This window comes from Myodes glareolus, chromosome 4, assembly GCF_982192425.1.
Source record: "Myodes glareolus chromosome 4, mMyoGla1.1, whole genome shotgun sequence".
Classification (NCBI taxonomy): domain Eukaryota; kingdom Metazoa; phylum Chordata; class Mammalia; order Rodentia; family Cricetidae; genus Myodes; species Myodes glareolus.
Genome location: NC_142029.1, coordinates 8,809,918 through 8,823,907, shown reverse-complemented (window position 1 = coordinate 8,823,907; position 13,990 = coordinate 8,809,918).

The following is a 13,990-nucleotide window of genomic DNA, read 5'->3' as shown; positions in this document are numbered from 1 at the left end:
GAAGGACTGAGAAGGCAGCCGATGCCTTGGTTGCTGCTGTTCAGCTGACAAAGCTGTCACCAGCCTGTCGTCAATGCCATCAGAGATCTGAGAAGGTTGGATTTCACCTGAGTAAGCAGAAGTGCAGACCAAGCAGCTTCTGAGTCTATTAAAAATGACAGGGACTTACTATCTAGACAGCTACTTTATGTATCTCCATAGTCGTTGGAGGCAGAGGTCTCAGGACAGTATCAATCTCTGGCTGCCAGGCCCAGAAGATCTGCCAGACGTTCCTGTGGAGCAGAAACTTGGGGTGCGGGGAGAGACTAGCCTATCTTGTCTTGGCAAAGAGGGCAGCTGTCTCCCCAGTGTTCTGCTTGTCCACAGTCTGGACAGGGTCTTGACAGCAGTTGATGTGAATGGCAGGTCCCCCGCCCCCGTGGTCAGCTTCACATTCAAAACAAGCTCCAGGTAGAGGGTGTTCACTGTCCATCTGTCTTCTATGGAGGAGATGGGGTGGTGTGGAAGAATTGTCTGTATTCTGTCAATAATATTTTAATAAAATACTGATTGGCCAGCCAGGCAGTATAGGCGGGAAAGCCAGACAGGAAGTAGAGGTGGAGCAAAGAGACTGGGAGTATTCTGGCAAGCAGGAAGCTCCCTCCGCAGTTCTGCCCAGACCACCGGAGAGGAAATATGTAAGCTGCCCAGCTGGAAAAGGTACTGAGCCATAATGGCTAACATAGATAATGATAATGGATTAATATAAGTTACAAGGACTAATAAGAAGCCTGACCTAATGGGCCAATCAGTTTATAATCTTATGGAGTCTTGTGTGTGATTTTCTTTGGGGTTTGCTGGCTGTGGGGTACCGGGCGGGACAGAAACCCCAACAAGCCGGCCCCTCATGATACAATGGGGTGCTGCCATAGTCTCAGATCTCTGAAGCATTTGAGGATCATCTATTAGGTCTATCTGAATAGATAAACGTTGCTTGTTTCTAGTTATTTATTTTAGGCTTAACTTTGAAAACATATACAGGGGCTAAGTAAGGCTTATCCCTGTACTTAGCTATAGTAGTTCTTAGCATGACTACAATGAAGGAATTTGATCATTTATGAGATGACTGACTATTAACTTGTGTCCCTTAACATTCAACAATAAGTTAGTAGGTTTTATAAGACTAGGACTTTACATTTCATCCCTGTTTAAGGTGACTGGCATCTTAAATTATACTTAACAGTTTATAATAAATTAGTAGCTTTTTATAAGTATAGGAGTTTCCATTACACTTCACATCCTTGTTAGATGTAACCTTAAAAACCAACAAATTTTGAATTGAAGCTTTTCTGGTATCAAAATAAAACTTTTTAGCCATATTTGATAGGTTCAGTAAAGAAACCAAAGAAGCTGTTCCATGGGTGAAAATAGAACAGGTTTATTCCAAACTTAAGGCTGCCTCTTCAGAAGGCAAGGAAAAGCAACCCAAATGCCCAGTCCTGGGAAAAGGACCCTCTCAAGGGACCAGACAGTCCATTACATAATATTGCAGTTTTTGTATGACTTGGCTTACACAAATAGTTGACATTTAAAGTGAGTGAAGATGGAGCCAGACTAAATTGCAATGAACCTAAGTAGATCTTAGGAATCCATAAATTTAATTATCAAGTACTTTATTTGTCAAACACATATTGCTATTTTTCTAAATTCTCCAAAAGTTTGGTGCTGAACACTTGGCAAAGACGTAAGTACTTAGATGTAAATCTCTAAGTCGGCTTTCGTTAATCTGAGTAGACCTTTATGACCTTAAATTTTTATAACTGTATAGTGTATATTCTAAGCCAGCATTGAATTATATACATAGTACTTTGTAACAAATAATCTTACGCTTCTATCATCATACAAAAGTCCATACCAATCCAAAATCTTTGAGACTTGTTGCTTCCTTAGTCTAAAAGGACATACAACAGAGAGCTCATTAGGACTAAGAAGGGTCACATGGTATGTACTCTTTAACCTTAGGAAAGTTGATTGCCAGTCATGTGGCTGCTACATTCTGATGAGATCACCAGTCAAGAAGAAGCAAAGACACATGGTTGCTATTTAAAACATGATTTCCTAAACAAGAGTCGAATCTAAGTTACATGCACATATACACTGAGTTAAATCCAAGTTACATACACATACATACAGAGTTAAGTCCAGATTACATTTACACACATAGAGTTAAATCAAGTCACATATGTGCACACACACACACACACATATACATATACATATATATCTTAAACAAGAGTTGAATCTTACACACACACACACACACATGTATATATATGTATATCCATGTATAGGATTTTAAGTATAAGCCTTTTGTTATAAGTTTAAAGCCAAGTTTTGTTACAGATTTTATAGATTTTAAACCATACACAATGAGAAATTTACAAATCCTAAATTGAGCAGCATAATCTTAAGATATTATTCTTTTGTGAGAGCAGAGTGCAAAGAAATCATAGAGATGAATGATTGTTAGGAGTATGGAAGTAGAACCTTAGAGGTGAGGGACTTTGGAAGTGTGGCTGAGCAAGTTTAGGTATTAGATACTGGAGGATCATTTGTTTGTGGCAGTAGCAGTTGTTAACAAGTTGCTGGAAATTTTGGATCAAGTCCACAATTTTGGTCATTGATTTGCTCTGAGGGCAGGCTGTTGTAATAAAGTCTGAGTCTGTGGAGGAAGAGAGAGTGAGGGTCACAAAGTTGGATAGTGTGTATGTTCCTGTAAGTTCCAAAGAGGAAGCAAGTTGTAGGACTTCAGGAAGAGGCTGAGAGATAGCATAGTAGGTCTACAGGCTAGATGCAAGGTGAAAGATAGCATAGTGGGTCTGCAGACTGGTACAAGGTGAGAGATAGCATAGTGGGTCTGCAGCTAGATGCAAGGTGAGAGAGCATAGTGGGTCTACAGCTAGTTGCAGGGTAAGAGATAGCACAGTGGGTCTACAGCTAGATGCAAGTTGAGAGATAGCATAGTGGGTCTGCAGACTGGTACAAGATGAGAGATAGCATAGTGGGTCTATAGTTAGTTGCAAGGTGAGAGAGCATAGTGGGTCTATAGTTAGTTGCGAGGTGAGAGATAGCATAGTGGGTCTACAGCTAGATGCAAGGTGAGAGAGCATAATGGGTCTGCAGACTGGTGCAAGGTGAGAGAACGCCAGGGTGGAGCAGAAGATGAGGAAAACGTCCATGTGGGTCAGCAGGCCACAAGAACCAGAGACACATGGAGAATACGGTGAGCTAGAGATTAAGCTGTGGGTCTCCCAGGCTATAGGGAAAGCAGAGCATGCAGGAGAGGAGATGCCTACGTGGGCATAGCAGACTGTAGGAGACAGACAAGCACACATGTGTCTACATGGAAAGTAAAGCAGGAAGAATCAGACTCTAAAAATTATAATTAGATTCACAGACAAATGACCCATACGTACCTTACTGTGGGTTAGATCAGTGGGCATTGCAACGGAGAGCTGCTGTGTGCTGAGCAAGATGAAGCTGACCTCTCCGTCTCTGACTCCCATGTTGCAACAAACATGCAGACAGCATATTTCCGAAGTTTAGAGAGGAAGAACAGACAGAAACAAGCAGGCCTTGGAGCAAAGAAAAGGAGAGTGGAGAATTATTTCTCGGTTCTCCAACTGCCTGGTCCAGGGCAACTTATAAAAGAAAGTGTTTGATTTGTCTTACAGTTTCAGGTTATAGTCCATGATGGCAGAGCAAAGGGATGAACAGCTGGGAGCTCACTTCTTGATCCACAGCCCTAGAAGAGAGAGAGCACTGGGAACTGAATGAGTCCTTTGAGACCTCAAAGCTCACCCCAAGAGTCACACTAGTCCAACAAGGCCACACTTCCTAATCCTTCCTAATTAGTTCTAACATTTGGGAGCAAGCATTCAAGCATCTGAGTCTGTTGGAGCTACTCTCAGCCAAGTCACCAAACTTGGTCGCTGTGAATTTCTACTGTATTTTGAATTCAGATAATGTGATGCCTCCAGCTTCATTCTGTTGCCTGGAGTCACCTTGGTTACTTGGGGTTGTTTTTGGTTTCATGTGAATTTTAACATTTTCCTCCTAATTTTCTAAAGAATATTTTTGGCATTTAAACAGGATTTTTATGGAGTTTGCAGATTGCTTTGGGTAGTATGGAGATTTTAACAATATTAATTCTTCTCATCCATCAAAATGAAAATGCTTTTTCATTTCTTCACGTGCTCTCTTCAATTTCTTTCCTTGGCATTTTATAATTTCTGTCGTAGAGATATTTAATTAAATCTATTCGTAGATATTTTATGTGTCTGCAGCTACCGTGGATGGGATTACTGTCTTTAATTCTTTTAATAAGTTCATTATTGGTGTATAAAAATGCTACTATTTATATGCTAATTTTGAATCTCGACACCTTATGTATTTATCGGTTTCAACCATTCTTTGGGGGAGGATTTTTGTATATATAAAATCTTGTCATCTGAAAACGGCAGTAATTCATTTAATCCGTTTTAATTTGGAGGGCTTAATTTCTCCATTACTGAATTTCTCCATCTAAGAGGTTTGGTGTGATTTGAGCAAGAGTGGGAAAGTAGATGTCACGACTTTGAAATGTCCCCTAGGCTGTTCCAAGTGTTCTGTTCCCAGTTTGTGGTGCTATTTTGAAGACCATGGAGCCTTTAGAAGATGGGGCCTGGCTGGCAAAAGTTGGGAGATGTGGGAGTTACTCTCCACTGTGGAGTCAGCTGGCAGATTCACAGCAGGCCTGGGGGCTGAAGGTGTTTACCTCTCCCTGCCTAATTGGCTCCCAAGGCCGGCCACACCCACACGTTCCTCTCTCTACCCTGTTACCCTGAGGTGTTCTCTCTCTCTCTCTCTCTCTCTCTCTCTCTCTCTCTCTCTCTCTTTTTCTCTCGTGTGTCTGTGTGTCTGTGTCTGTGTGTTTGTATGAGAGAGATGTGTAAATGTATATATGGGTAGCTGTGTGTGTGCACGTGCGCGCAAATATAGGCCAGAGAAACATCAAGTGTCCTCTGCTTTCCCTTTTATTCCCTCAAGAGGGATTTTTTTTTCCACTTAGCTAACCTGGAGATCTCCAGTTAGGCCAGGCTGGCCAGCCAGTGAGTTTCTGGAATCTGCCTGACTCTGCACCCAGCACTAGTGTTACAGGCATGCTGAGTCATGTGCTGCTGAGGATCCGAACTCAGGACCTTATGCTCACTCAGCAAGCACTGCTAACCACCCCACTTTTCAGCCTCTGTCCTGAGTTTCTGTGCTACTCAGGGCTCCTGTCTGCCTTGCTGAGCTCCTGTGCTCTCCTTTTGTCTTTCTCCTCAGAATGCAGCCATTCACTACTGCCCTGGCTCTTGCGCCTGGAAGAGATGGAGGAATGCTGTTTTCTGGCTTGCTCTCCATGGGTTGCTCAGCCTGATTTGAGTCCAGCTGGCTGGGGTGGCAACATCCATAGTGGGCTGGGTCATCACACATCAATCATTAATCAAGAAAATTTCGTAGACATACTTACATGCCAAACTTATGGAGGGCTCTTTGCAATTAAAAGCCTCTTCCCAGATGACACTAGTGTGTGTCCAATTGGCATAAAACTAACCAGCACAGTGAGTCATAGGGTTAATCCTGAGGATAAGTCCTCAGTGTTCAACTGAGAAAATGCAAATGACTAGACTCAGAGTATTAGAGGAGTATATGATAAGAAATTGGGGATGAGATGAGGATGGTTATGATGATGGTGATGATGATGATGGTGATGATGATGGTGGTGGTGGTGATGGTGATGATGATGATGGTGATGATGGTGATGATGATGGTGGTGGTGGTGATGGTGATGATGGTGATGACGATGATGGTGATGATGGTGATGATGATGGTGGTGGTGGTGATGGTGATGATGGTGATGATGATGATGGTGATGATGGTGATGATGATGATGATGATGATGGTGATGATGATGATGGCGATGATGATGGCGATGATGATGGTGATGATGATGGCGATGATGATGGTGATGATGATGATGGTGAGGACAGTGATGATACTGATGGTGTGTATGAGTCAGGATTTACTATCTGCACAGAACAGATAGAATGAATCCATTTTTAAAAGAGGGTTTATTGGGTTGGCTTGTACAATATGGTGGGGAGTCATCTAATAATGACTGTCTAGCACCAAAGAGGCTGAGAACCCAGTTATTCGGTTCATGAGGCTGGGTGCCTCAGTAGTCCAAATCTGGATTCCTGGAGACTTGCTCATATCCAGGCTGACTGGAAGCCTGAAGACTAATATCAGCAAGGGAATCAGCAACGGTACCAACAGGGTAGATGACCTTACCAGCAAGAGTGAAGGTTAAGCAAGCAAAAAGTAGCAAGTTTGCCTCCTTTCATTTTTTTTTTTAATCTGGGTTGACATCAGAAGATACCACCCAAACTTGGGCTTGATCTTCTCATGTCAGTCAACATGATTAACACAATCCCCTACAGACATGCCCACAGCTAAACCAATGCAGACAGCACGTTGAGACCAAATCCTCCAGGTGATTCCAGGCTGCATCAAGTTGACACTTAAAGCTAAGCATTACATAGTGTAATATGTATATTTGTCAAGGTTCTCTTGATAAAATCAAGCTGAAATTATGGCATATAGAAAATTGGGAGATATCAAGGGCAGGAGAGATGAAAAAGGAAGAGTAGTCAGGTTCTGTCTGTCCAGGCTTCCCTGCTAGTCTGGACATGTGCCTTCAGGTGATAGAATATTTTGTGTAGTCTGAGCCCAGTTTACTTGTCCCTCTGTGAGAACGTGTGGTAAAGGATGTCTGATGGGGAAGGGTTATTCCAATGTGGGGTTCTGTAACAAAGTACCTCGTAAAAGCTGTAGAGGGGAGGGCTTAGGTCATCAATTCAGTTTCAGGAACTATGGCTCTCACCTGCTGAGAAAACAGTGCTCTAAGAGGAACCCACAAGAAGGAAATGACAACTGTCTCCAGGGTTGTACAGGCTGAAGAGCTGTCTACCTGACAGAGTAACAATGAGTATCTTCCATTTTCTGGGGCTGCCATTTTAATGAACTGTTCTGACGAGACCATTCGCTGAAGGTGGCTATTTCCTTGTCTTATGGGAGATTCCTTTTCCACAAAGTAAAACAGCTTAAGGATGGGCTACAAGCCAACCACAAAACAAACTTGAAGTCCCACAACAGCGCTATCATCAGATATACCAGGCACCTCACCATGGTCCTGTTGTGAAGAGAGGCTCTTGACCCTGCTTCTTCTCTTCCACTCTTTCTACAAGTTGGTCTTGGAAAATGTGTGCCGTAGTTTTGGTCTTTCTGGTCTATGGCAACTTTAGTCATGTCCACTTGAACAATACTTTTGTTTGTTTGCTTCATATCAGTTATTGACAGTTGCTCCCATTAAGAGAGGTCAGTTACACCACCTTATCCACAACTATAGGCTCTCTCAGGGTGTGGGTCTTTTATGTTTTAAAATTGAAGTAGTCGCTGGGTGTGGTGCACACCTTTAATCCCAGCACTCAGGAGGCAGAAGTAGGTGGATCTCTGAGTTTAGGGCCAGCCTTGTCTATAGAATGAGTTCCAGGACAGCTAAGGCTACACAGAAAACCTCTGTCTCAGAAAACCAAAATCAAAATAAAATAAAATAAAATAAAATAAAATAAAATAAAATGGGAATAGTCCTGAACAAGTGGGATGAGTGATCTCTTCAGTTCTGAGGTCTTCCATGAGCAATCTGCATCCTTGTGACACTAACCTTGAACCCAAAAGGAAAACTTCCCCAAGTGTGGAGACAAGCGAAATAGATCAAGCTGGGGTGTGTGATTCTGAGAGACTAAAATAAGCTGAAGGGAGGTGAGAGCTTCCATAAACCTCTTTGGAACAGGAAGAGACATAAAAGATGATGTGTGGAGGAGAGTGGGTAGAAGAGAGCTCACAGTGAGTAAGCGAAGCAAGTCAGGGAGCCAAGGTGACCGCTAGAGGCTAAAACTGAACTGGAGAAGAGGAAGTCTTGGAGAAAGGAACCTGAGATGGGGCCTGAGGGCAGTGATAGAAAGAGGGTAATGGCCTGGAGAGCTAAAGTTAGGGATTTTCTTTGTTCTAATTAATTCTTTTGTGTGTCTGTGCAGTGTGCATGCATGTGAAGACATGAATGTGCAGATGCATGTGTGTGTGTGTGTGTGTGTTTTCACACTTGTGTGGGGACAGTTGTGTGTACAGATGCAGATTCATATGTGTGAAAGGCATTTCCATAGGTGCTGGAATCTGAATGCTGCTTCTCATTTTCCCCCTGCAAGCACTTCACCCACTGAGCCATTTTTCCAGCCTTCAACTATTCCATTTATAATCTCCAAAAGTCTGTTTCAGATAATCAGGACAATCATAAGCACATCTTTGATACATTTCTCATGTCAACATACCTGTGTCATTACTGTCCAAATCAAGAGACGGGAAACAACCGGTAGCAGCACCCCTTGCCTCTCCCCGAGGCTCCGTGCCCCGCTCCTGCCAGGGCAGTGACTAATGGATTTCTAACAGCATGAGATGTTTTAATCTTGGCTCCCAGCTTGATTGGATGGATTAGGAGCTCCCTGGGAGGTTAATAAAGCATGTCCTTTAGTGTTTCCCTGAGGTTGTTTCTAAAGATGATTAAATCACAAGGACTCTGACCTAATGAATGGTTTAGTCCATTCATGCCATGGATTTAAAATTTGAGCGGATCAATGGGAGATGGTAGAAATGGGCAGGTGGGGTTGGTTGGTGGGGGGATGTCGGTCCTTGGAAGGCGTGTCCTATCTCACTCTAGTCACTTCCTGTTATTGATCATCTTCTGTTTGCCATGATGTAAGCTCCCTACCACATCCTCCCTGAAAAGCAGATTGAAACCACAAACAGAACAAATCCTTACCAAAGTTTTTTGTAGAGAAGAGAAAAGTGACTCACCCAGGGACACCATCGATTTCTTCTGCCTGCTTTGGGATGTAGTCTGCATAAATCAAGCCACTAAGACCAGATGCTGAAACTTTAGCTGGTAAACCACAACCACATGGCGATATATACAGATTAATAGAAATGGGTTAAGTTAATATGCAAGAGTTAGCCAATAAGAAGCTAGAGCTAATAGGCCAAGCAATGATTTAATTTATATAGTTTCTGTGTAGTTATTTCGGGGCTAAGCAACCGGGATGAACAAGCTGCCCTCTTTCAACATTTGAGTGTCTGTAAGATGTGTATATGTGTGTCTGTTGAAGCAGAGGTAGTGCCTGTTCCTAAGGGTGATCTTGTTGGAATATAGGGAGAGAACCCGAATAGCTTTGGTAGATAGCACCAAAAAGTCACTGCAGTTAGTATCAATTTATACTCTTGCTAACTCTGTGTATTTATTCAGGTTGCTGCACATCCCACCACACTGTGGTTTTGTCATCCTCATAGACATAGTGGTAGTGCAGGGTGCCACTGGTAATTAGTAGGGCCCTGGTAATTAGTAGGGCCAAACCCCTTCTTGCATGTGTGCTTTGAATATTCTCTTTTGTCAAACATTTGTTCAAACATTTCTTTCACATTCCCACTGAGTGATTCTCATCTTCCTTATAATCTGAATTTCTTTATAATTCTTTTATATTCTTTGGTTGATGAATGATTTTCAAATACCTTTTCTCATTCTAGAAGTTCTCCCTTGGTGGTGGTGGTGGTGGTGGTAGTGTGTGTGTGTGTGTGTGTGTGTGTGTGTGTGTCTGTGTCTGTGTGTGTGTCTGTGTGTGTACAGAGTTTTACTTTGTAACCCTGACTAGCTAGATATCACCACACAGACCAGGGAAATCTGGTCTTATGGTACTCCTCCTGCCTCAATCTCTCTAGTACTACAGTTACAGGCATGAAGCATCCTGCCTTCTATTTTGTTTGATGGACACCATTTACTAACTTCCTACATCAAACAACATATCATGTTCTCCCAATCCAGTGGAGAAATATTTGAAGATTTCAAGTGAAGTGTTTGGAATTTTATTTAGTCTTCTGTGAGGATCTATCGGGAAGATACAAACAAGAAAGTGACATGATCCAATTCATGTTTGCAAATGTACAGGTGTGCAGCTAGTTAGACTCAAGATGAATGAAGATGAGGGAGAGAGGTGGATAGGGGACAGGTGTGCCAACAGAACTGACAAACACCTCCAGATGATCTGATGGTGGCACAATATTGACATGAGTGGTGTAGAATAAAGATGTCACGGGTCATGAGAAGCAGGTGGCAACTCGTGTTCAGATGTCAACCCATCAGAGGCATGGTTACCTGAGGGAGGATTAATCCTGTCCAGAAAAGGTCTGCAGGACCAGCGACTCTGAAAGCTGCTGCTCACTTTTGCTGGAACAGCTTGGTGTCTCCCCAATACCTGCTTGTAGTGTGTAATCTTATGTTATGTGAGTATGTAATCTCATGTTTGCATCTCAATCTTATGGGCACATGTACCTCTGGGTGGTCAGATGACTTTTCATTTAGCTATATAGTTCTGATGTATAGAATATATACTGGGGCATGCTTCATAACTAGATCTGTTTGTCCCACAGGACTGTGGACATTTAAAAGTCTGCCTTCTTCTTTTGCTTACTGAATGGCTTCCCCTGCCCCATAAGACCAGACCTCCAATAAAAGTATTTAGTCATGTAGCCAGAAACCTTGGTTTCCATAGCCATATCTTCATTCTGTTCCCTGAGATACATTAGAAGCCACCTCCCTACAACTATCTTCCATTTGACAGGACATGCTGTCAGGAAAGGAGTCTTTCACATAGATTACATTTGGGAACTTCAAAGATAAATGAACATCTGAGCTCAGAGAATTGCCTTTGTTTTGCATGTGATATAAACTGGAAACTTTGCAGAACAAAAAAGAAAACAGCAGGAAAAGAGAGAAAGAAAGAAAGAAAGAGAGAGAGAGAAAGAAAGTGACACAAAAAATATGTAGTGGAGAATTGTTTTCGCCCTCAGATCCTTCTAAGTCTCATGTTTGCTGTGAGTCTTCTGAACCCTGAGGGGACACTGAGGCTGGCACTCAGAGATCCCTGACAGAAAGGTGGGAATGATGACTGATCCTCAGCTATCAGGACCCAAGTGGACACTGGTTCCTGTAAATGGAAGTTTCTGTCCTGCCTGGACCACAGCCATTCAGTTCCAAAGAAACATAGAGGGTTATATTAATTATAAACTGTTTGGTCTATTAACTCAGGCTTATTATCAACTAGCTCTTACAACTTAAATTCGCTCATAATTCTTTTCTACGTTTAGTCACATGGCTTGATACTTTTTTGGTGTAGCATTTTCATCTTGATTCCTCTGCATCTGGCTGGTGACTGCAGACTTAGCCTTTCCTCGTCTCAGAATTTTTCTAGTCTGGTTGGCCTGCCTGTGCTTCTTGCCTGGCTACTGTCCAATCAGTGTTTTATTAAACCAACACGAGTGACAAATCTTTACAGGGTACAAGAGTATTATCCCACACAGCACTCCTCCCTACTTTTTTCTTTTTAAAACAAGAGTTCTGAATCTAATTTCCTTTATTTAGTTTTTTTCCCTGACTATTATCAATAACAACTTGTAACCAATACTCTAAACAAAGACAAACATCCATAATCCATTTTTGGGAATGTGGGCATAGTTTTCTAGGCTACTCCCTGCTGACTGGGGACACTGATAATCTTATGGAGACCTATTTAGGATTATGGTCAAGTCCTGACTGGAGTATTCTGTGAGCCTGGATCAACTCAGCCAGAAATCTTTAGGCTGTTCTAGATGTAGAACTCAGAGGAAACTCCAACAGAGGTGCTCTAAAGCATTGGATCATCTGGGCTATCTGGGCCCATTGGAGATTTTTCAGGGTGTCTTCCTTGATCAAACCTTTTTTGTCTTAACCCAGAATGAATCCATAACCTGCCATTTCCTGTGGAAACAAAAGCAAAACCTCTTTTCCAAAGTAATGCATCTTTTGACTTAAATTTTAAAGTTAAGACAGTTTCAAAAGATATATGTTAAATTAATCCAGCAGCATTTATAATCAAATGTCTTTTTACAGCTGTTGCTTCTTCCTCAGCAGTCAAACAATGTAAAGACATCACAGAAACATACAGTATCCAGACTCTCTGTGTATTTTCCATCTATATGTGGTTTTAATTTTTTCTCTATTTCTTTTATTTTTATTTTTAATTTTTGTTTTTTTGAGGCAGGGTATCTTTGACTGTCCTAGGACTCACTCTGTAGACTAGGCTGTCCTTGAACTCACAGAGATCTGCCTACCTCTGCCTTCTAAGTGCTGGGATTAAAGGTGTGTGCCACCACACTCAACTACTCTATTTTTTTTCTTAAGGACTTTCCCTCTCTTTTTTTTCCTCTCCCAAGCCTACATATATTTTTAAACACATTGAAAACTGTTCAGAGTTTTTTTTCTCCATCTGAATCTATCTTTACTGTATATCTCTTTTTGTGAGCAGATGAGTCTTAAATCTGCTAAGAAACACAACTAGGATTAAAGCCGTGGCTTTGGTGGTCATCATTTGGTGGGTTTTCTTGGAGGTGGGGTGGAACTTCCACCCAAACATTCCAGACTCTTTGGATATACCAATGCCAGGGGCTGAGGTGAAGTTTCCACCCAAACAATGGTATCATTATAATTTTTTTTAACTTTTGTGTGTATGTGTGATGTGTGTGGTGAGGTGTAATGTGTGTGTGTGTGTGTGTGTGTGTGTGTGTGTGTGTGGTGTGTGTATGTGTGTGAGTGTGTACCACTGTACTCTTATGGTGGTCAGAAGACAACCATGGGAACAGTCTTCACCTTCTACCTTAAGATGGGATCTCTCCTGCTCACCATAACTTACTCCAGGCTAACTGGTCCATAAACTTTGGCAATCCTCCTGTGTCCAACTCCAGGTTTTCATGGGGAGCCCTGGAATTAGAGGTCTGTAAGCTAATTTGTTTGGCTTTGCACGTGGGTTCTGGGCACCTAAAGTCAGGAGTCAGGCTTGCACAGTGAGCGCTTTGCCCACAGAGCCCTCCCTCCAGGTCCTTTTTGCTCCCCTTCAACAGATCTGCCTCACTCAATTAGTCTGAGATATCATGGAGAATAAGGTAGCTGACAAAGTGCCTGCACATCTCATGAGTCATTAGTTTTGTTAACCAGATGAATGGATTTCCTTTGGAAGGAAAAATATAGAACTAAAAAAAGAAAGAAAAAAAAAAGCTTTGTGAATCAAAACCTCCTATTCAAACAGAGTTTCACAAAATGTTCTGAAAATTCCAGTAATAAGTCAGTAGGATAAAGAAAGGCCTCAGCAAACAAAAAGATCAAAGTCTGTTTCCAGGATGTCCCCTTGTCTCTAACAGTGAGTAGGGGATAATTCTGAGCCTGGTGTCTCTGCACGAAAGATCAGGTGGGAGCTGCCCACAGGCGTTTATATCAATGGGCTTCCTGGTTGGTGTCGGAAAAACAGCCTTTTGCAGATTTCCACACAAGGGAATTGGCCCCTCTCTCCAGTTTCCTGTTTCCTGTGCCCCTGCATCCTCCAAAGCAGTTGTGATTTGGAGTCAAAAGAAAGATTAAACTATATCAGGACCAAGCTCTCTGCCACGCCACACTGATGGGGTGGATTTTAGGGCGGCATGGAGCCCAGGGTCTGAAGTGTGAGTGGAGACATGGTAGAGGCACAGCTCCATGCTGTCGCCCGGCACGCCACTTCCTTGTCCTTTTAGGGACTCAGGCCAAAATAGACCCTTTGTTGCAGCATGAAAGAAATTTCAGGATGAGCTAGGATGTAGCAGAGTTAGAATTTATTTATTTATCTACCTTTATTTATTTTTTTTTATTTTACATTCTGGCTGGGTTTTCTCCTCCCATTCCCTCTCCCACTTCCCCACTGCCCCTCCCCTCCGGCCCACCCCTCCTTTATGTCTGTTCAGCAGGGGCAGGTGTCCGTGG